The 20,497-nt window shown below is 44.3% G+C and overlaps 1 long non-coding RNA gene across 1 annotated transcript; it reads left to right on the top strand.

The window, feature by feature from the left end:
- Positions 1 to 632: 632 nt before the first annotated feature.
- Positions 633 to 10,560, top strand: LOC109180810. The gene is made up of 3 exons (XR_002054124.1): positions 633 to 737; positions 7,323 to 7,326; positions 10,551 to 10,560. It is a non-coding gene; the product is annotated as an uncharacterized LOC109180810 (long non-coding RNA).
- Positions 10,561 to 20,497: the final 9,937 nt, after the last annotated feature.

Below are 20,497 nucleotides of genomic sequence, written 5' to 3'. Positions count from 1 at the left end.
TTTAAAAATAATTTGAATACAATGGCACATGATAGAAGCTTCTATATTACATTGATTAGATATTCATAAAAAGGTACGGAGTAAATTATCTTTTAATTTTTTTTATTTTTTTATAATTCAATCTCAAAATATATCATATAACCCACTTCGTCCTATTTTTATGTGTCTTGTTTGGTTAACATTAGTTGATTGCAGTTTTTTTAATTCAATTTTTCATAATATGTTTAGTATAAGTATATAAAAATTTATAAATTTAGAAACTGCATTAAAAATTTAATATAAAAAATTTTCATAATATGTTTAGTATAAATATATGAAAATTTATATATTTAAAAACTACATTAGAAATACTACTTCGTATTAAACACAAAAAATCAATAAAAATAAATTTTTAAAATATACATTAGAATATAAGCAAAGAAGTAAAGTTGAGGAATACTAAAATGTCAAGAGAAGGGTTGGATCACCGACCTTTGATTAAATGAGGTTAAAATTAAATTATCTTACCATACAAGCTAATTCACCTTACTATAAAACATATGTATATAAATTACTTATACTCAATACATATATACTACATATATAAGAGATAGGATGGGGCCCTCCCCCAAGCATGGGCCCTGGTGGTTTTGCTCGACAGCAAGAGTTTTCCAACGCTGTTTGATCTGGGAAAGGTCGAGAAAAAGGATCTCTTCACCGGAACTTTCATGCCCTCCACGGAACGCACCGACGGTTACGTCATACCGCAGTTCCACAAGAGCTACACGGAGAAGTTTGAGGGTTTGGAGAAGGAGGTAGCTAGCAAGGGTAAAGTAGGCTTGAATGCCGATAACGATCAGGCGACTTTCAACTTTTTTACCCGATCGTGGTTTGGAGTTGATCCGGCAGGAACCAAGCTGGGAAGCGATGACCCTAATCTTATTGGGAAATGGATAGTGTTTAATCTCCATCGTTTGATGGTTCTCGGGCTTCCTAAGGGTTTAGAGGAAGATATCCTCTACACTTTCCGGCGTTGGTGAAGAAATTTAATTACCTTTTAGTTATGGAAGAAGAAGAAGATTTTTTCAAATTCTGAATTTACCCTTTTAGTTTGACCAAAAAATTAGACTGATGACCATTTCGTGTAAAAAAAAAGCATATTTGGAGACTAAATTGAGAAATTTTGGTAGTCGAAGATCAAATTGGTGAAATCCTCATAGTCAAGGGACCAAATAGGTAATTAACTCTAATATTTAATTTTCGTCAAAATGTCAAAAATTTCGTTTGGTAAGTCAGGACATGATGCTTGATGGTGTACATGAGAATACTTGACGGTGTATTTAGACTTGGAGCATTTCTAGATATGTTGTCAAGCATCCCCATGTGCACCGTCAAGCATTTCTAAATGCTAATTCCTGTGTCATCACAAGAGTTTACAAATGTACAATTGTAGACACAGAAAATTTGAAGCCGACAAGTGGACCGATTAAATCATTATCGAGCCCAATTTCGGGGTTGATTATTAGTTCAATTTAATTAATTGGGCTATGATAATTAAATTAATTTAATTAGTCCAAGTAAATTTGATTTGAGCTATTGAATTAATTAATTAATTGGTCCAAGCCCATTTCATAATTGAATTATAATTATAATTATAATTATAATTTAAATATAATATGATTTTATTATATTTGAATTAGATAATTATAATTTAATTCAAATTTGAATTAGATGATAGAATAATGAACCTAGACTTGATTTTGACAAGCTTCATTTTAGTAGATAATTAATTAATTAAATTAAACAAATATTAGTGGAGTTTGTTGAGGGATTTTAGTTACAAACTTTAGTATAAATAGAGTCTCAATTTCATTATTTAAATCACACCTTGAATACGTTGAAAACAACTCGAAGACTTGAAGAATTGAGTACTCCTTGAAGGCATTTGAAGATTTGAAGCCGCTTTGAAGATTTTGAAGCCATTGCAGGTACTTTGAAGCTCTGCAGAGTCGACTGGCTTGAAGCTTGACGTTTGCTTGCTGTTGAAGATCACGCCACTTGAATCCCGGAAGTTACGCCGTTTGAATCCCGAAGGCTACGCTACTTGAATCCCGGAGGCACTTTAGTAGAAGACGTCTATAACACCCCGTGTTACGGCCTTTAATCCTGAAGATTAATTATTTAATTAATTTCGTTAATAATAATTAAAAAGAATTTAATTTGGTTAGGAATCCCTTTAATTAATTAATGTGGTCCACCATGGATTGTGGACCCTTTCCTAAACTAGAGTCTTAAGCCTATTAGGAATAAAGAGAGTGGACTTTCCACTATTCAGATTCTAATTAGGAATCCTAGACCTATATACCTGTTAGGAATAGAATGTAGGTCTTTACTGTTCAGACTCTGATTAGGATTCCTAACTCTATAAATAGGGGATTAGAAAACAATTAGAACCCTTACCACCCATATGTATATTACACGAAATTATTCCTAGGAGATTCCCCACCACCAAGCCTAGGAAGATCAATCGGATGGAAATCTTAGAGAAGAACCTTAATAGCCAAGGGAGGATTAATTAAGGCTAAGAGTTAATAGCCAAGGGAGGATTAATTAAGGCTAAGAGGTAACCCATGTGTAACAACCCAAAATTTCATTTTATAAATCCAGTATTAAGAAATCCCAAAATAGCTTTTTCACTACATTAAATTTTTTTGCGATCAATCGGTGTTTGAATAAAATAGTTTCGTCGCATTTTAAATTAATTCGACACAAAAAAATGGATTATATTCGAAAATTTCTAAGTTTTCGGGTACTTCGCGTACCAAGATTTAAATCGAGAATTTTATCTGAGTGAGACCGGGAGAATTCAAAAAGGATTTTAAACAAGTGTTCATCCAAATAGCTTTTGAGAAAATTCACTTTCAACCCCAAAGTAATTAAAGATAGCATTTCTAGCCTATGGTTCATGTTGCATGGTGGACCACAAGACATCCAAAAATCCCTTCCTGATTCATCTTTTAGCTTGTGGAATTACCCCTTTGCCCTCAACCAATCATTGTGAATCATCCTAGGATTTTGAACCCTAATAAATAGAATTGTAACACCCCGAAATTTCAAAAACTTTTAAAGACTATATAACAAAGGTAAATGATCATAAATCCCAAAACATTTATAAGAATACGGGGCGTTATGCCACACCCGAGCTAGAGAACTCAGGTGCACAGGCTAAATTCTAAAAACCTCAATCAATATCAAGAGTTAATACCCAAAATGGTCCCTTGACTATGCCATAATTACCAATTTGGTTCTCAACTACCATTCTTACCCAATTAAGTCCTCAATATGTAACTTTTACTCAATTAAGTCATCAACTATACAATTCTTACCCAATTTAGTCCTCAACTATATAATTCTTACCCAATTTAGTCGTCTGTATTAATTTGACTGTTTGTTGACTGTCAAAAGTCGGGATAAAATTATAATTTTACAAGATTTCTCCTTCCTCTCCATTTAGCAGCGCCAAACCATGCAGCAATACACTCCGATCAGATTTCGATCGTCAAAAAATCGTTGGAAATCAAATTCATGGGCTATCCGATGCATAACCACTACTTCGATACTGACAGGTTTAGAACCCAACCGGAGCTTATTGCTACATGGTTTGGCGCTGCTAAATGAGGAGGAAGGAGAAAACTTGTAAAATTACAACTTTATTTCCACTTTTGACAGTCAACAAACAGTCAAATTGAAAAAGGACTAATTGTGCAAAAATTGTATAGTTGAGGACTTAATTGGGTAAGAATGATAGTCGAGGACCAAATTGGTAATTACGACATAGTCGATGGACTATTTTGGGTATTAACTCCAGTATCAATACAAAATCATGGCACGCAGGCCGAAAGGGAAAACTATCTAATCTAAGACCTAAGCCTCTAGCGCGCTCCAGTGATCTACTCGTCTGTGACTGAAAGCCAAATATATTTGTTCAGCAAGAGATGCTGGTAACCCACTCCAACGCGTTGAAATACAATACATATAGATATATACATAGATATATGAAAACCATTTCGAAGCATGAAGATATATCCTAAGAGACTCTAGCTTTCAAAACAGGGAATAGACTCGACAGATATGGATAAGCACAACCAACAGTCATAACCAAGCATGCACAATTCACAAGTGTAGGGAACAGATATGACAGGTAGAGATAAGCACAGCCAATAATCACAAACAAGCATATACAGTTACTAGCACGTATCCTATGGTCACGCTTTCTTAACAATCCAATCATCCATATCTCATCACATAGCACACTTTGTTGGCGCCACAGGACCAATCGCATGCCCATACATAAGGGTCAGCGCATATAGCTCTGACACGGCCCCACAGCACCCTGCCCCGTATCGCAACACGGAGGGGTCGATCGCAACCGACCGATGAACCGCAGCTCATCATAGTTCGATCGCAACCAAATAGTGGACCGCAGCCCAAGAGTAGTCATCTGACCGCAGCCAGGAATATGAACCGCAGCTCATGTAAAACGTTTGATCGCAACCAAACGGTGGACCGCAGCCTGAGAGTATAAATCTGACCGCAGCTCAGGAATAACCAATCCGATCGCAACCGAATTGGGGTATCATGCACACATAACACATAGCAAACACATGCAACCCACATAGGCACATTGGGGAGGGGAAGAAATTGTATAACGAAACCTATGCGTGATCATTCACATACTAAGAATAATCCTAAGGGGTTCATACTTCTTACGCCTAGGCCAATGGGATACCAATTCAACTAGCATGCGATATATAAGAATTATTCAACCTACGAATAGTACCCAAACATCAAACTAGACATAGGCACGATAGACGGAGTCCGTTGGGACACCCGGGGGTCGGGGGAACATCAAACGGGGAAGCCGAAATCCCAAGGTGGGGTAAAATCCAGCGGGTAGCCGGTGGGTGAGGGATCACCCGCCGGCTGCCCGCCGGCGTCGTGGTTCCGGGCAGCAGGTGCCTGGAGGGCAGTCGCCTGCCCGCCGGCTGCCCGCTGCCGGCGACTTCGAAGTTGGCCGCGGGTAGGTGGCGGGTCCCCTACCCCCACCTACCCCCCACTGACTCTTTCATCACGAAAACGCCCCGGGAACCTTAGTGGAACCCGGAACCATGCTTAGACACTTTCAAACGCAATTGATAACAACACGTAGACAATTAACGGATCAAAAGCAGGAAACATACGGCACATATCCTATCATGCTGTTCTAAACATAATTAATACCAGAACATGCGAATTTCCACCCAACACATTAAGAATAACACCATACGAATTTCACGATACAGCCTAGGGCTCTAGACACATCCAATTTAACAAGAACACGATTCCTCTTTAAACATCACGAACAATCAAGAATGACACATAATCATCAAGAAACTAGGTTTCATCAAGAATCACACAATCATCAAGAATCCTTTTTTCATCAACAAGATTATCAAGATCGCCCATGGAATCATAACACCAATCGTCAAGAACAATATAACGAATCATCAATACACAAGAATATGGGGAAATCCTAAGGGGGGAATCATAGCTATGAAAATAGGTTTTGTTGAGACATGGGTTACCTTTTAGCCTTAATTAATTCCTTGGCTATGAAGGGTCTTTCTTGAAGCTTTCTTCTTTCTTGATTTCTCCTAAGGGAATTCTTGGAATCTTCTTGTGTGGTGAGGGATTATTGTGGTGGGGGTTCTAGGTGCCTCATATGTCCCCTATTTATATATCTAAGAGTCCTAATTAGGGTCCAAATACTATAGGCTTGCTAACTCTATTCATTTTAGGACTAGGGGTTGGGTTTAGATAAGAGGGCCCACGGACTATGGTGGGCCTTTTCCAAATTAATTATTGTAATTTAATTCTTTCTTTTGATAATTGGTTAAATGATTAATTGGTTTTAGGGGTCATAACACGGGGTGTTACACTCTTCCCCCTTACGAGGGGCTTCGTCCCCGAAGCCCGGTGTGTTAATCCATTCTTTCACCCCTGGACATCCCGCATTTTGGCCTCCTGGTTAGGAACGTGGCCCCACGTTTTGTCTTAGCTGGGGTAGACTGGACTTCTGGTGGTGTGGTGATAGGACAGTTTGGGTCTACCTTGGTCTCTTGCTCCGTCGCTGGATGCCCTGCGAGTGCCCATGGTGGCCTCGATTGCTGCCACCCTCTGATCTAATGCGCGTGTCGTGCGGATTAAGGACGAGAACCCTTCCTCCATGATTTGGTTTTGCCGGTTGAGTTGTGCTAGGATGCGCTCATTGACCGAGCCCTCGTTTTGTTCCCTTGGGTTCCCTCCTGATCGTGGGTGCGCTGATGGGTTAGGCTCGTCATCCTCTTCCTGATCCTCACTTCCCTCTAGTCCCCCACAATCTTGCATCGCCCGTTTAAGCTTTTTGTTGGAGATGCCCAATCGGTCAACCAATTCCCTACGCTCCTCCTCGGGTTTGAGACAAATTTCCTCGAGGGTGACATACTGTCCTCCCTCGGTGTAGTAGATATCATTGCGTCGGAGGTTCTGGGCATTAAAAATCATGCCATTTACAGTCTTGACCTCAGTGTGGCTTAGGTCCACCCCCTTTTTCTCCATGATCCAACTTAGGATCATCCCATAGGGCAGGCTAAGTCGGTTGCTTGACTTGCAAAATTCCATGTGTTTTAGCATGAGGGCCGGTAGGTTGAACTTGATTTTGTGTTTCAAGAGGTAAGCAAAAGTGCACTCTAAGCTCCCCACGTCTTTGCTCTTATTGTTTGTGGGCAAGAGGCTGTCGGTTACAATCATAACCAATATCTTTTGCTCCGCCGTTAGCCACTTCCTATTTGGTCGTGTGGCCGAGGTGAATCCTTCCTCTTTCCCGAGTAGGTACCCGAGATAGTCTTTGTACCCCGTATTTTGGGTATCAATCCACCCCTTTCGGTCGTAGTTTGACGCACCCGTGGTGGTCAATTTCAAGAGCTTGGCCAAGCGGCCTTCGGAGAGTATGATTTCCTTGCCGCGGACCTTGGTGGTGATTTCTAGCTTATCACCCCGTTTGGTGGCTACTAGATGTTGATAGAATTCTTTCACCAATTCGGGGTACGGATCCCCCTTGATGGTGAGGTACGTATCCAAAAGCCCTTGGTGATTAAGTATATCAACCAATTCCGGAGAAAATTGATCGGGTTCAAGGGCTTTACCTCCGATTACGGTATAATCGGCGTTGCTCCATTCCCGGGTGTGGGTTCCGAGGGGTTTTTTCGGCATTTTGGGTTTTCGTCTAGGTGGTGTTTTCCGGCGAGTCCATGGCGAGTTTCCAGCGGGGTCTCGGTGAAAGTTTCCGGCGACAGGGCGGCGGCGAGGCTCGACTTCGGCGACGGCTTTCGGGCTTCGAAGTTGAGGCCCGATACGAACCTCTCTATCTTAGTTACCTCAGTGGGGACTAGTTCTGGCGCGAAGCGTGCTAGTTCGAGGAATCGCTTATGGTACTCCATGACGGTAGTCGTTCCTTGTTTCAAATGGAGGAACTCTTCGTACATAGATGCTTTTACGTGTATTTGATAGAATCGCTCTCGTAGTCGTGTTTTGAGGCTTTCCCAGTCGAACCCCGGTTCTTGTTGGTAAGCGGGTCCTTCGTGGATCCACCAAAGGTCTGCCTCGTGTCCGAAGTAGAACGAGGCTATCTCTACGCGACGTTCTTCTGGGCATTCTACTACCCCCAGAATTTTGTCGAGGGTCCGGATCCATTCCTCCAGGATTACGGGATCTTCTTCTCCTGAGAACGTGGGTGGTCGATGATTTGAAACTTGTCGAGCGACGTCTAAGTTTGCGTTTGATGGAGGTGGTGGGGGCCTGTTGTTGCGAAGGGCCACGTACCTCAGTGCCTGGGCGACTTGCGTTAGTTGTTGCAGAGTTTGGGTCAGGGGGTCGTGTGTGGCGGGTTCTGGAGTCCTTGATTGTCTTCTGTTCGGAGGCATGCTGTACGAGAATTCAATGAGGTTTAGGTGTTCATCCCATGTCCCTTGGAAGTCTAACACACAGGCCCTCAGCATGTCTTCGAGAGTCTGAATGGTTCTCTCGGTTTGGCCGTCAGTGGTGGGGTGGAATGCCGTGCTTAGTTTTAGTTGTGTCCCTAAGGCCGATTGTAGTGACTTCCAGAATTGTGAGAGGAACCTGGAGTCTCTATCGGACACAATGTTTCGGAGAATTCCGTGGTATTTCACCACTCGGGCTAGGTAGGCTTGGGCTAGTTGTGTCATCGTCCATATCTCCTTCATGGCAATGAATCGCGCCGTTTTGGTTAGTCGGTCTACTATGACCCAAATTTTATCATTGCCGGTTTTTGTTGGGGGTAATCCTCCGACGAAGTCCATGGATATGGAATCCCACTTTCCTTGTGGTATCTCAAGGGGTTGCACGGGTCCCTTGGGTTTGCATCATTCGGCCTTCACCCTTTGGCAGTTCAGGCATTTGGACACGAAATCTGCGACTTCCTTTTTCATGTTGGGCCACCAAAACGACCTTTTCACCTCTTGGTATAGTTTGTCACCCCCGGGGTGCACTGAGTATGGGGCGTTGTGTCCTTCCTCCAAGATTTGTTGTTTTAAGTGGGGATGCGTCGTGGGTACTCACCACCTACCTTGGTAGCGGAGACTGCCATCTTCGTGTATTTTGAAGGGTCCTTCTTTCCCTTTGGTTAGGTCGAGGCGTACTTTATCTAGTCCCGGATCCTGCTGCTGTCCTATTTTGATTTCTTCGAAGAGTGTGGGTATGATTTGTGTGTTGAATAGGTGGATCTCGGGGTGGGTTTGATTTTGCTTTATTATTTCCAAGTTCAGCTTCTGGAAGTCTTTGTACAGCTGGTCGGGTAGGACCCAAGGTGGCATTGAGGGAGTGGTTAGCCTTCCTGCTTAGGGCGTCTGCCACAATGTTAGCTTTTCCCTCGTGGTACTGAATGTCTAGGTCGTAGTCTTTTATGAGTTCTAGCCACCTTCGTTGTCTCATGTTTAGGTCTTTCTGGGTGAAGATGTACTTTAGGCTCTTATAGTCTGTATAGATCTTGCATTGCACTCCGTATAGGTAGTGCCTCCAAATTTTCAGCGCGAATACGATAGCGGCTAGCTCGAGGTCATGGGTGGGGTAATTTTCTTCGTGGGTTTTGAGTTGCCTGGATGCGTATGCTATTACTTTGCCCTTTTGCATTAACACGCAACCCTACCCCTTTTTGGATGCGTCACTGAAGACCTCAAATCCCTCCACTCCGGAGGGGATAGCTAGTACGGGTGCCGTGGTTAGTTTATCTTTCAATTCCTGAAAGGTCGCGATGCAGTTATCGTCCCATCGGAAGGGGGTCTCCTTTTTCATGAGTTTGATGAGAGGTTGAGCTATTTTAGTAAAGTCGGGTACAAACCTCCTGTAGTTACCAGCCAGGCCTAGGAAGCTGCGGACCTCTGACAGCGAACTTGGTGTGGTTCATTCCTTAACGGCACGGACCTTGGCGGGGTCTACCTTAATTCCTTCTTTGGTTATCACGTGGCCTAGGAAGGCCTTGCTGTCTTTCCAGAATTCGCATTTGGAGAACTTAGCGTATAGTTGGTGTTCTCTTAGAGTTTGCAAGGTTATGCGGAGGTGCCTTTCGTGTTCTTCCTTGTTTCGGGAGTAGACTAGGATGTCGTCAATGAATACAATGACGAAGTCATCCAGGTGGGGTCGGAAAACCCGGTTCATGAGGTCCATGAATATGGCGGGTGCATTGGTGAGTCCGAAGGGCATTACTGTAAATTCATAGTGGCCGTAACGCGTCCGGAATGCCGTTTTCTGAATGTCTGGTTTGGCCACTTGTATTTGGTGATATCCGGATCTTAGGTCAATTTTCGAGAACACCCCTGCCCCTTGTTTCAGGTGGAGGAACTCTTCGTATATGGTGGCTTTTAGATGGTCGGGATAGAATTGTTCTCGCAGCCGTGTTTTTAGGGTTTCCCAGTTGAATTCGGGTCTTTGTTCGTATGTGGATCGCTCGTGGACCCACCAGGTGTCGGCATCGTGTCTGAGGTAGAAGGAGGTTATTCTGACTTGGTGGTTTTCTGGGCATTCGGTTGCCCGGAATATCTTGTCAAAAGTTCCGATCCATTCCTCGAGGATCGTGGGATCTTCGCTCCCTAAGAAGGTGGGTGGTTGATGCGCCGAGACTTGGTGGTGGATTTCCAAGTTCTCGTTTGTTGGTAAAGGTTGGGGAATGGTAGTACTCAGTGCCTGGGAAATTTGGGCCAGGCGTTGTAGATTCTGAGTCAAGAATTCCTGAGTGGGGAGTTTCGGTGTTCCTGTTTGTATCCTTTTTTGTGCCATCCTGGTGTTCATAAGTCGATGTTACTTTGTATCCTTACCTTGATGTAATAAGGGAAGGGGGAGTTTCTTTAAGTCAGAGAGGGATTAAGTGAGGGGGCTATGTGTCGGTTTCACAATCTCACCGCGCGTCCTACGATTCCTGAACCCTATGTTCCTAAGTACCTAGAGTTTAAGCTTAATGCCCTAAAGTCTGGTCTTAAGAGTCTTATCCTAGGGTCAAACTTAGGCTCTGATACCAACTGTAACACCCCAGATTTTTGAAACTTTTGAAACTTATGTAAAGAAGGTAAAATCTCATTAAATCCCAAAACATAATATAAAGAGTTCAGGGTGTTATGCCACACCTGAGCTAGAGAACTCAGGTGCACAGGCTAACTAAATAATATCCTTAACAAAGTAAATGCATAACCGTGGCACACAGGCCGAAAGTGAAACTATCTACTTCTATGCTCCACGATTCTAGCGCGCTCCAGTGTCTATTCTTCTGTGCCTGAAAGCCAAATATATCTGTTCAGCGAGAGATGCTGGTAACCCACTCCAACGCGTTGAAATACAATACATATAGATCTATACATAGTTATACGAAAACCCATTTCGAAGCACAAAGATATATCCTAAGAGACTCTAGCTTTCAAAACAGGGAATAGACTCAACAGATAGGGCTTAGCACAGTCAACGGACATAATCAAGCATAAACAATTCACAAGCATAGGGAAACAGGCAAGGCAGATAAAGATAAGCACAGTTAATATCCATAACCCAACATATACGATTCCCGGCGTAAATCCCAAAGTCACCTCCCAAGACACTCATAACAACAACTCATCCATATCTCATCACGTAGCACACTTTGTTGGCGCCACAGGACCAATCGCATGCCCATACATGAGGGTCAGCGCATATAGCTCTGACACGGCCCCGCAGCACCCTGCCCCGTATCGCAACACGGAGGGGTCGATCGCAACCGACCGATGAACCGCAGCTCATCATAGTTTAATCGCAACCAAATAGTGGACCGCAGCCCAAGAGTATGTCCTCTGACCGCAGCCAGGAAATATGAACCGCAGCTCATGTAGAAATGTTTGATCGCAACCAAACGGTGGACCGCAAACCTATATAATATTTATATACCTGACCGATCGCAACCGGCCCGGTTAACAGTCAGTATGGTTCTCAACCCATCCAACTGCCCGTATAGCCAATTTGATCGCAACCAAATTGGGGTATCATGCACACATAACACATAGCAAGCACATGCAACCCACATTAACACATTGGGAAGGGGGAGAAAACGTATAACAAGACCTATGCGTGATCCTTCACATACTAAGAATAATCCTAAGGGGTTCATACTTCTTTCACCTAGGTCAACGGGATACCAATTCAACTAGCATGCAATATATAAGACTCATACGACCTACGAACGGTACCCGAAATATCAAACTAGACATAGGCACGATAGACGGAGTCCGTTGGGACACCACGGGGGTCGGGGGAACATCAAACGGGGAAGTCGGAAGCCCGAGGTAGGGTATTTTCCAGCGGGTAGCCGGTGGGTGAGGGTTCACCCGCCGGCTGCCCGCCGGTGGCGTGACTCCGGGCAGCGGGTGCCCGGCGGGCAGTTGCCCGCCCGCCGGCTCCCCGCTGTCGGCGTTGCCCAAATAGGCCGCGGGTAGGTGGCGGGTCCACTACTCCCACCTACCCCCCACTGACTCTTTTTCACCAAAAACGCCCCGGGAACCTTTGTGGAACCCGAAACCATGCTTAGGCACTTTCAAACGGAATTGATAACACACGTAGACAATTAACGGATCAAAATCAAGAAACATACGGCACATAACCTATCATGCTTTTCTAAACATAATCAACACCCAAACATACAAATTCCCACCCAATCTACCAAGAATAATACCATACGAATTCCACGATATAACCTAGGGTTCTAATTATTTTTAGATCAACAAGAACACAATTTATCTTCTAATATCAAGATTCGGTAGGAATATCATATAAACATCAAGAACATCATATAATCATCAAGAACATCAAGAACACCATATAATCATCAAGAACCTCTTATCATCAAGATTACCCATGGAATTATAACGCCAATTATCAAGATCATTATAACGAATCATCAACACACAAGAATATGGGGGAAATCCTAAGAGGGGAATCATAGCTATGAAAATAGGTTTTGTTGAGACATGGGTTACCTCTTAGCCTTAATTAATTCCTTGGCTATGAAGGGTCTTTCTTTAAGCTTTCTTCTTTCTTGATTTCTCATAGGGGAATTCTTGGAACTTCTTGTGTGGTGAGGGATTATTGTGGTGGGGGGTTCTAGGTGCCTCTTAAGTCCCCTATTTATATATTTAGGAGTCCTAATTAGGAACTAATATTATAGGCTTGCTAATTCTATTCCTTTTATGGCTAGGGGTTGGGTTTTAGGGGTGAGGGCCCACGGACCATGGTGGGCCTTTTCCCTAATTAATTATTGTAATTTAATTCTTTCTTTGGATAATTGGTTAAATGATTAATTGGTTTTTGGGGTCGTAACACGGGGTGTTACACTCTCCCCCCCTTAACGGGAAGCTTCGTCCCCGAAGCTTGGTTCTTGTCGGGCGACTCCCTCTTGGTTACCTGGTGTGAAGAGTTCGGTGTAGCGTTCCTTCATTGTGTCATTGAGTTCCCATGTTGCTTCTTCGGTCCCATGGTTGGTCCAGAGGACTTTTACCATTTCTATGGCCCGACGACGGGTGGTTCTTGTCTTGGTGTCCAGGATTCTTACGGGTCTTTCTTCGTATGCTAGAGACTCGTCGAGGTCCACGACCTTGGGTTGTAGCACGTGGCTTGGGTCGTGCGCATATTTCTTTAGCTGGGATATGTGGAATACGTTGTGTACTCTTTCTAGTTCGATGGGTAGAGTGAGGCGGTAGGCTAGATTCCTGACCCTTTCTATGATTTCATAAGGGTCGATGAATCGGGGGCTGAGTTTTCCTTTTCTTCCGAATCTCATTACCCCTCGTGTGGGTGAGATTCTCAACCAAACCTTGTCCCCGGGGTTGAATTCGGCTTGTTTTCTCTTTAGGTCGGTCGGCGTAGGATTTCTGGCGGTCCTGAGCAGCCTTCATCCTTTCTTGGAAGTGTTTGACCTTGGTTATGGTGTCTTGTAGGTATTGGGGCCCTAGTGTCACCGGGTCGACCATGTCCTCCCAACACAAGGGAGTTCTTTATTTTTGTCCGTATAAGGCTTCGTAGGGTGCCATACGGATGCTTGCGTGGTAGCTGTTGTTGTACGAGAATTCAATGAGGTCTAGGTGTTCTTCCCATGTCCCTTGGAAGTCTAACACACAGGCCCTCAGCATGTCTTCGAGAGTCTGAATGGTTCTCTCGGTTTGGCCGTCAGTGGTGGGGTGGAATGCCGTGCTTAGTTTTAGTTGTGTCCCTAAGGCCGATTGTAGTGACTTCCAGAATTGTGAGAGGAACCTGGAGTCTCTATCGGACACAATGTTTCGGGGAATTCCGTGGTATTTCACCACTCGGGCTAGGTAGGCTTGGGCTAGTTGTGTCATCGTCCATGTCTCCTTCATGGCAATGAATCGCGCCGTTTTGGTTAGTCGGTCCACTATGACCCAAATTTTATCATTGCCGGTTTTTGTTGGGGTAATCCTCCGACGAAGTCCATGGATATGGAATCCCACTTTCCTTGTGGTATCTCAAGGGGTTGCACGGGTCCCTTGGGTTTGCATCGTTCGGCCTTCACCCTTTGGCAGTTCAGGCATTTGGACACGAAATCTGCGACTTCCTTTTTCATGTTGGGCCACCAAAACGACCTTTTCACCTCTTGGTATAGTTTGTCACCCCTGGGGTGCACTGAGTATGGGGCGTTGTGTCGTTCCTCCAAGATTTGTTGTTTTAAGTGGGGATGCGTCGTGGGTACGCACCACCCACCTTGGTAGCGGAGACTGCCATCTTCGTGTATTTTGAAGGGTCCTTCTTTCCCTTGGGTTAGGTCGAGGCGTATTTTATCTAGTCCCGGATCCTGCTGCTGTCCTATTTTTATTTCTTCGAAGAGTGTGGGTATGATATTTGTGTTGAATAGGTGGATCTTGGGGTGGGTTTGATTTTGCTTTATTATTTCCAAGTTCAGCTTCTGGAAGTCTTTGTACAGCTGGTCGGGTAGGACCCAGGTGGCGTTGAGGGAGTGGTTAGCCTTCCTGCTTAGGGCGTCTGCCACAATGTTAGCTTTTTCCTCGTGGTACTGAATGTCTAGGTCGTAGTCTTTTATGAGTTCTAGCCACCTTCGTTGTCTCATGTTTAGGTCTTTCTGGGTGAAGATGTACTTTAGGCTCTTATGGTCTGTGTAGATCTTGCATTGCACTCCGTATAGGTAGTGCCTCCAAATTTTCAGCGCGAATACGATAGCGGCTAGCTCGAGGTCATGGGTGGGGTAATTTTCTTCGTGGGTTTTGAGTTTCCTGGATGCGTATGCTATTACTTTGCCCTTTTGCATTAACACGCAACCCTACCCCTTTTTGGATGCGTCACTGAAGACCTCAAATCCCTCCACTCCGGAGGGGATAGCTAGTACGGGTGCCGTGGTTAGTTTATCTTTCAATTCCTGAAAGGCCGCGATGCAGTTGTCGTCCCATCGGAAGGGGGTCTCCTTTTTCATGAGTTTGATGAGAGGTTGAGCTATTTTAGTAAAGTCAGGTACAAACCTCCTGTAGTAACCAGCCAGGCTTAGGAAGCTGCGGACCTCTGACAGCGAACTTGGTGTGGTTCATTCCTTAACGGCACGGACCTTGGCGGGGTCTACCTTAATTCCTTCTTTGGTTATCACGTGGTCTAGGAAGGCCATGCTGTCTTTCCAGAATTCGCATTTGGAGAACTTAACGTATAGTTGGTGTTCTCTTAGAGTTTACAAGGTTATGCAGAGGTGCCTTTGGTGTTCTTCCTTGTTTCGGGAGTAGACTAGGATGTCGTCAATGAATACAATGACGAAGTCATCCAGGTGGGGTCGGAAAACCCGGTTCATGAGGTCCATGAACATGGCGGGTGCATTGGTGAGTCCGAAGGGCATTACTGTAAATTCATAGTGGCCGTAACGCGTCCGGAATGCCGTTTTCTGAATGTCTGGTTTGGCCACTTGTATTTGGTGATATCCGGATCTTAGGTCAATTTTCGAGAACACCCCTGCCCCTTGTTTCAGGTGGAGGAACTCTTCGTATATGGTGGCTTTTAGATGGTCGGGATAGAATTGTTCTCGCAGCCGTGTTTTTAGGATTACCCAGTTGAATTCGGGGCTTTGTTCGTATGTGGGTCTCTCGTGGACCCACTAGGTGTCGGCCTCGTGTCTGAGGTAGAAGGAGGCTATTCTGACTTGGTGGTTTTCTGGGCATTCGGTTGCCCGGAGTATCTTTTCAAAAGTTCCGATCCATTCCTCGAGGATCGTGGGATCTTCGCTCCCTAAGAAGGTGGGTGGTTGATGCGCCGAGACTTGGTGGTAGATTTCCAAGTTCTCGTTTGTTGGTAAAGGTTGGGGAATGGTAGTACTCAGTGCCTGTGAAATTTGGGCCAGGCGTTGTAGATTCTGAGTCAAGAATTCCTGAGTGGGGAGTTTTGGTGTTCCTGTTTGTCTCCTTTTTGGTGCCATCCTGGTGTTCATAAGTCGATGTTACTTTGTATCCTTACCTTGATGTAATAAGGGCATGGGGAGTTTCTTTATGTCAGAGAGGGATTAAGTGAGGGGGCTATGTGTCGGTTTCACAATCTCACCGCGCGTCCTACGATTCCTGAACCCTATGTTCCTAAGTACCTAGAGTTTAAGCTTAATGCCCTAAAGTCTGGTCTTAAGAGTCTTATCCTAGGGTCAAACTTAGGCTCTGATACCAACTGTAACACCCCAGATTTTTGAAACTTTTGAAACTTATGTAAAGAAGGTAAAATCTCATTATATCCCTAAACATAATATAAAGAGTTCGGGGTGCTATGCCACACCTGAGCTAGAGAACTCAGGTGCACAGGCTAACTAACTAATATCCTTAACAAAGTAAATGCATAACCGTGGCACGCAGACCGAAAGGGAAACTATCTACTTCTATGCTCCACGATTCTAACGCGCTCCAGTGTCTATTCTTCTGTGCCTGAAAGCCAAATATATCTGTTCAGCGAGAGATGCTGGTAACCCACTCCAACACGTTGAAATACAATACATATAGATATGTACATAGTTATACGAAAACCCATTTCGAAGCATGAAGATATATCCTAAGAGACTCTAGCTTTCAAAACAGGGAATAGACTCAACAGATAGGGCTTAGCACAGTCAACGGACATAATCAAGCATAAACAATTCACAAGCATAGGGAAACAGGCAAGGTAGATAAAGATAAGCACAGTTACTATCCATAACCCAACATATACGATTCCCGGCGTAAATCCCAAAGTCACCTCCCAAGACACTCATAACAACAACTAATCCATATCTCATCACGTAGCACACTTTGTTGGCGCCATAGCACCAATCGCATGCCCATACATGAGGGTCAGCGCATATAGCTCTGACACGGCCCCGCAGCACTCTGCCCCGTATCGCAACACGGAGGGGTCGATCGCAACCGACCGATGAACCGCAGCTCATCATAGTTTGATCGCAACCAAACAGTGGACCGCAGCCCAAGAGTATGTCCTCTGACCGCAGCCAGGAAATATGAACCGCAGCTCATGTAGAAACGTTTGATCGCAACCAAACGGTGGGCCGCAGCCCTATATAATATTTATATACCTGACCGATCGCAACCGGCCTGGTTAACAGTCAGTATGGTTCTCAACCCATCCAACTGCTCGTATAGCCAATTTGATCGCAACCAAATTGGGGTATCATGCACACATAACACATAGCAAGCACATGCAACCCACATTAACACATTGGGAAGCGGGAGAAAACGTATAACAAGACCTATGCGTGATCCTTCACATACTAAGAATAATCCTAAGGGGTTCATACTTCTTTCACCTAGGTCAACGGGATACCAATTCAACTAGCATGCAATATATAAGACTCATACGACCTACGAACGGTACCCGAAATATCAAACTAGACATAGACACGATAGACGGAGTCCGTTGGGACACCACGGGGGTCGGGGGAACATCAAACGGGGAAGCCGGAAGCCCGAGGTAGGGTATTTTCCAGCGGGTAGCCTGTGGGTGAGGGTTCACCCGTCGGCTGCCCGCCGGTGGCGTGACTCCGGGCAGCGGGTGCCCGGCGGGCAGCTGCCCGCTCGCCGGCTGCCCGCTGTCGGCGTTGCCTAAATAGGCCGCGGGTAGGTGGCGGGTCCCCTACCCTCACCTACCCCCACTGACTCTTTTTCACCAAAAACGCCCCGGAAACCTTTGTGGAACTCGAAACCATGCTTAGACACTTTCAAACGCAATTGATAACCCACGTAGACAATTAACGGATCAAAATCAAGAAACATACGGCACATAACCTATCATGCTTTTCTAAACATAATCAACACCCAAACATACAAATTCCCACCCAATCTACCAAGAATAATACCATACGAATTCCACGATATAACCTAGGGTTCTAATTATTTTTAGATCAACAAGAACACAATTCATCTTCTAATATCAAGATTCGGTAGGAATATCATATAAACATCAAGAACATCATATAATCATCATGAACATCAAGAACACCATATAATCATCAAGAACCTCTTATCATCAATATTACCCATGGAATTATAACACCAATTATCAGATCGTTATAACGTATCATCAACACACAAGAATATGGGGGAAATCCTACGAGGAGAATCATAGCTATGAAAATAGGTTTTGTTGAGACATGGGTTACCTTTTAGCCTTAATTAATTCCTTGGCTATGAAGGGTCTTTCTTTAAGCTTTCTTCTTTCTTGATTTCTCCTAGGGGAATTCTTGGAACTTTTTGTGTGGTGAGGGATTATTGTGGTAGGGGGTTCTAGGTGCCTCTAAAGTCCCCTATTTATATATTTAGGAGTCCTAATTAGGAACTAATATTATAGGCTTGCTAATTCTATTCCTTTTAGGGCTAGGGGTTGGGTTTTAGGGGTGAGGGCCCACGGACCATGGTGGGCCTTTCCCCTAATTAATTATTGTAATTTAATTCTTTCTTTGGATAATTTGTTAAATGATTAATTGGTTTTAGGGGTCGTAACACGGGGTGTTACATATATACATAGATATATGAAAACCATTTCGAAGCATGAAGATATATCCTAAGAGACTCTAGCTTTCAAAACAGGGAATAGACTCGACAGATATGGATAAGCACAACCAACAGTCATAACCAAGCATGCACAATTCACAGGTGTAGGGAACAGATATGACAGGTAGAGATAAGCACAACCAATAATCACAAACAAGCATATACAGTTACTAGCACGTATCCTATGGTCACGCTTTCTTAACAATCCAATCATCCATATCTCATCACATAGCACACTTTGTTGGCGCCACATGACCAATCGCATGCCCATACATGAGGGTCAATGCATATAGCTCTGACACGGCCCCACAACACCCTGCCCCATATCGCAACACGGAGGGGTCGATCGCAACCAACCGATGAACTGCAGCTCATCATAGTTTGATCGCAACCAAACAGTGGACCGCAACCCAAGAGTAGTCATCTGACCGCAGCCAGGAATATGAACCGCAGCTCATGTAAAACGTTTGATCGCAACCAAACGGTGGACCGCAGCCCGAGAGTGTAAATCTGACCGCAGCCAGCTTCTGAACCGCAGCTCAGGAATAACCAATCCGATTGCAACCGAATTGGGGTATCATGCACACATAACACATAGCAAACACATGCAACCACATAGGCACATTGGGGAGGGGAAGAAATCGTATAACGAAACCTATGCGTGATCATTCACATACTAAGAATAATCCTAAGGGGTTCATACTTCTTACGCCTAGGCCAACAGGATACCAATTCAACTAGCATGCGATATATAAGACTTATTCAACCTACGAATGGTACCCGAACATCAAACTAGACATAGGCACGATAGACGGAGTCCGTTGGGACACCACGGGGGTCGGGGGAACATCAAACGGGGAAGCCGAAATCCCAAGGTGGGGTAAAATCCAGCGGGTAGCCGGTGGGTGAGGGATCACCCGCCGGCGTCGTGGTTCCGGGCAGCGGGCGCCCGGCGGGCAGTCCCTTGCCCGCCGGCTACCCGCTGCCGGCGACTTCGAAGTTGGCCGCGGGTAGGTGGCGGGTCCCCTACCCCCACCTACCCCCCACTGACTCTTTCATCACAAAAACGCCCCGGGAACGTTAGTGGAACCCGGAACCATGCTTAGACACTTTCAAACGCAATTGATAACAACACGTAGACAATTAACGGATCAAAAGCAGGAAACATACGGCACATATCCTATCATGCTTTTTTAAACATAATTAATACCCGAACATGCGAATTCTCACCCAACACATTAAGAATAACACAATACGAATTTCACGATACAACCTAGGGCTCTAGACACATCCAATTTAACAAGAACACGATTCCTCTTTAAACATCATGAACAATCAAGAATGGCACATAATCATCAAGAAACTAGGTTTCATCAAGAATCACACAATCATCAAGAATCCTTTTTTCATCAACAAGATTATCAAGATCGCCCATGGAATCATAACACCAATCGTCAAGAACAATATAACGAATCATCAATACACAAGAATATGGGGAAATCCTAAGAGGGGAATCATAGCTATGAAAATAGGTTTTGTTGAGACATGGGTTACCTTTTAGCCTTAATTAATTCCTTGGCTATGAAGGATCTTTCTTGATGCTTTCTTCTTTCTTGATTTCTCCTAAGGGAATTCTTGGAATCTTCTTGTGTGGTGAGGGATTATTGTGGTGGGGGTTCTAGGTGCCTCCTATGTCCCCTATTTATATATCTAAGAGTCCTAATTAGGGTCCAAATACTATAGGCTTGCTAACTCTATTCATTTTAGGACTAGGGGTTGGGTTTAGAGAAGATGGCCCACGGACTATGGTGGGCCTTTTCCAAATTAATTATTGTAATTTAATTCTTTCTTTGGATAATTGGTTAAATGATTAATTGGTTTTAGGGGTC

The sequence above is a fragment of the Ipomoea nil genome, unplaced genomic scaffold, assembly GCF_001879475.1.
Source record: "Ipomoea nil cultivar Tokyo-kokei standard unplaced genomic scaffold, Asagao_1.1 scaffold1034, whole genome shotgun sequence".
Classification (NCBI taxonomy): domain Eukaryota; kingdom Viridiplantae; phylum Streptophyta; class Magnoliopsida; order Solanales; family Convolvulaceae; genus Ipomoea; species Ipomoea nil.
This window is presented reverse-complemented; position numbering and strand designations above follow the sequence as displayed.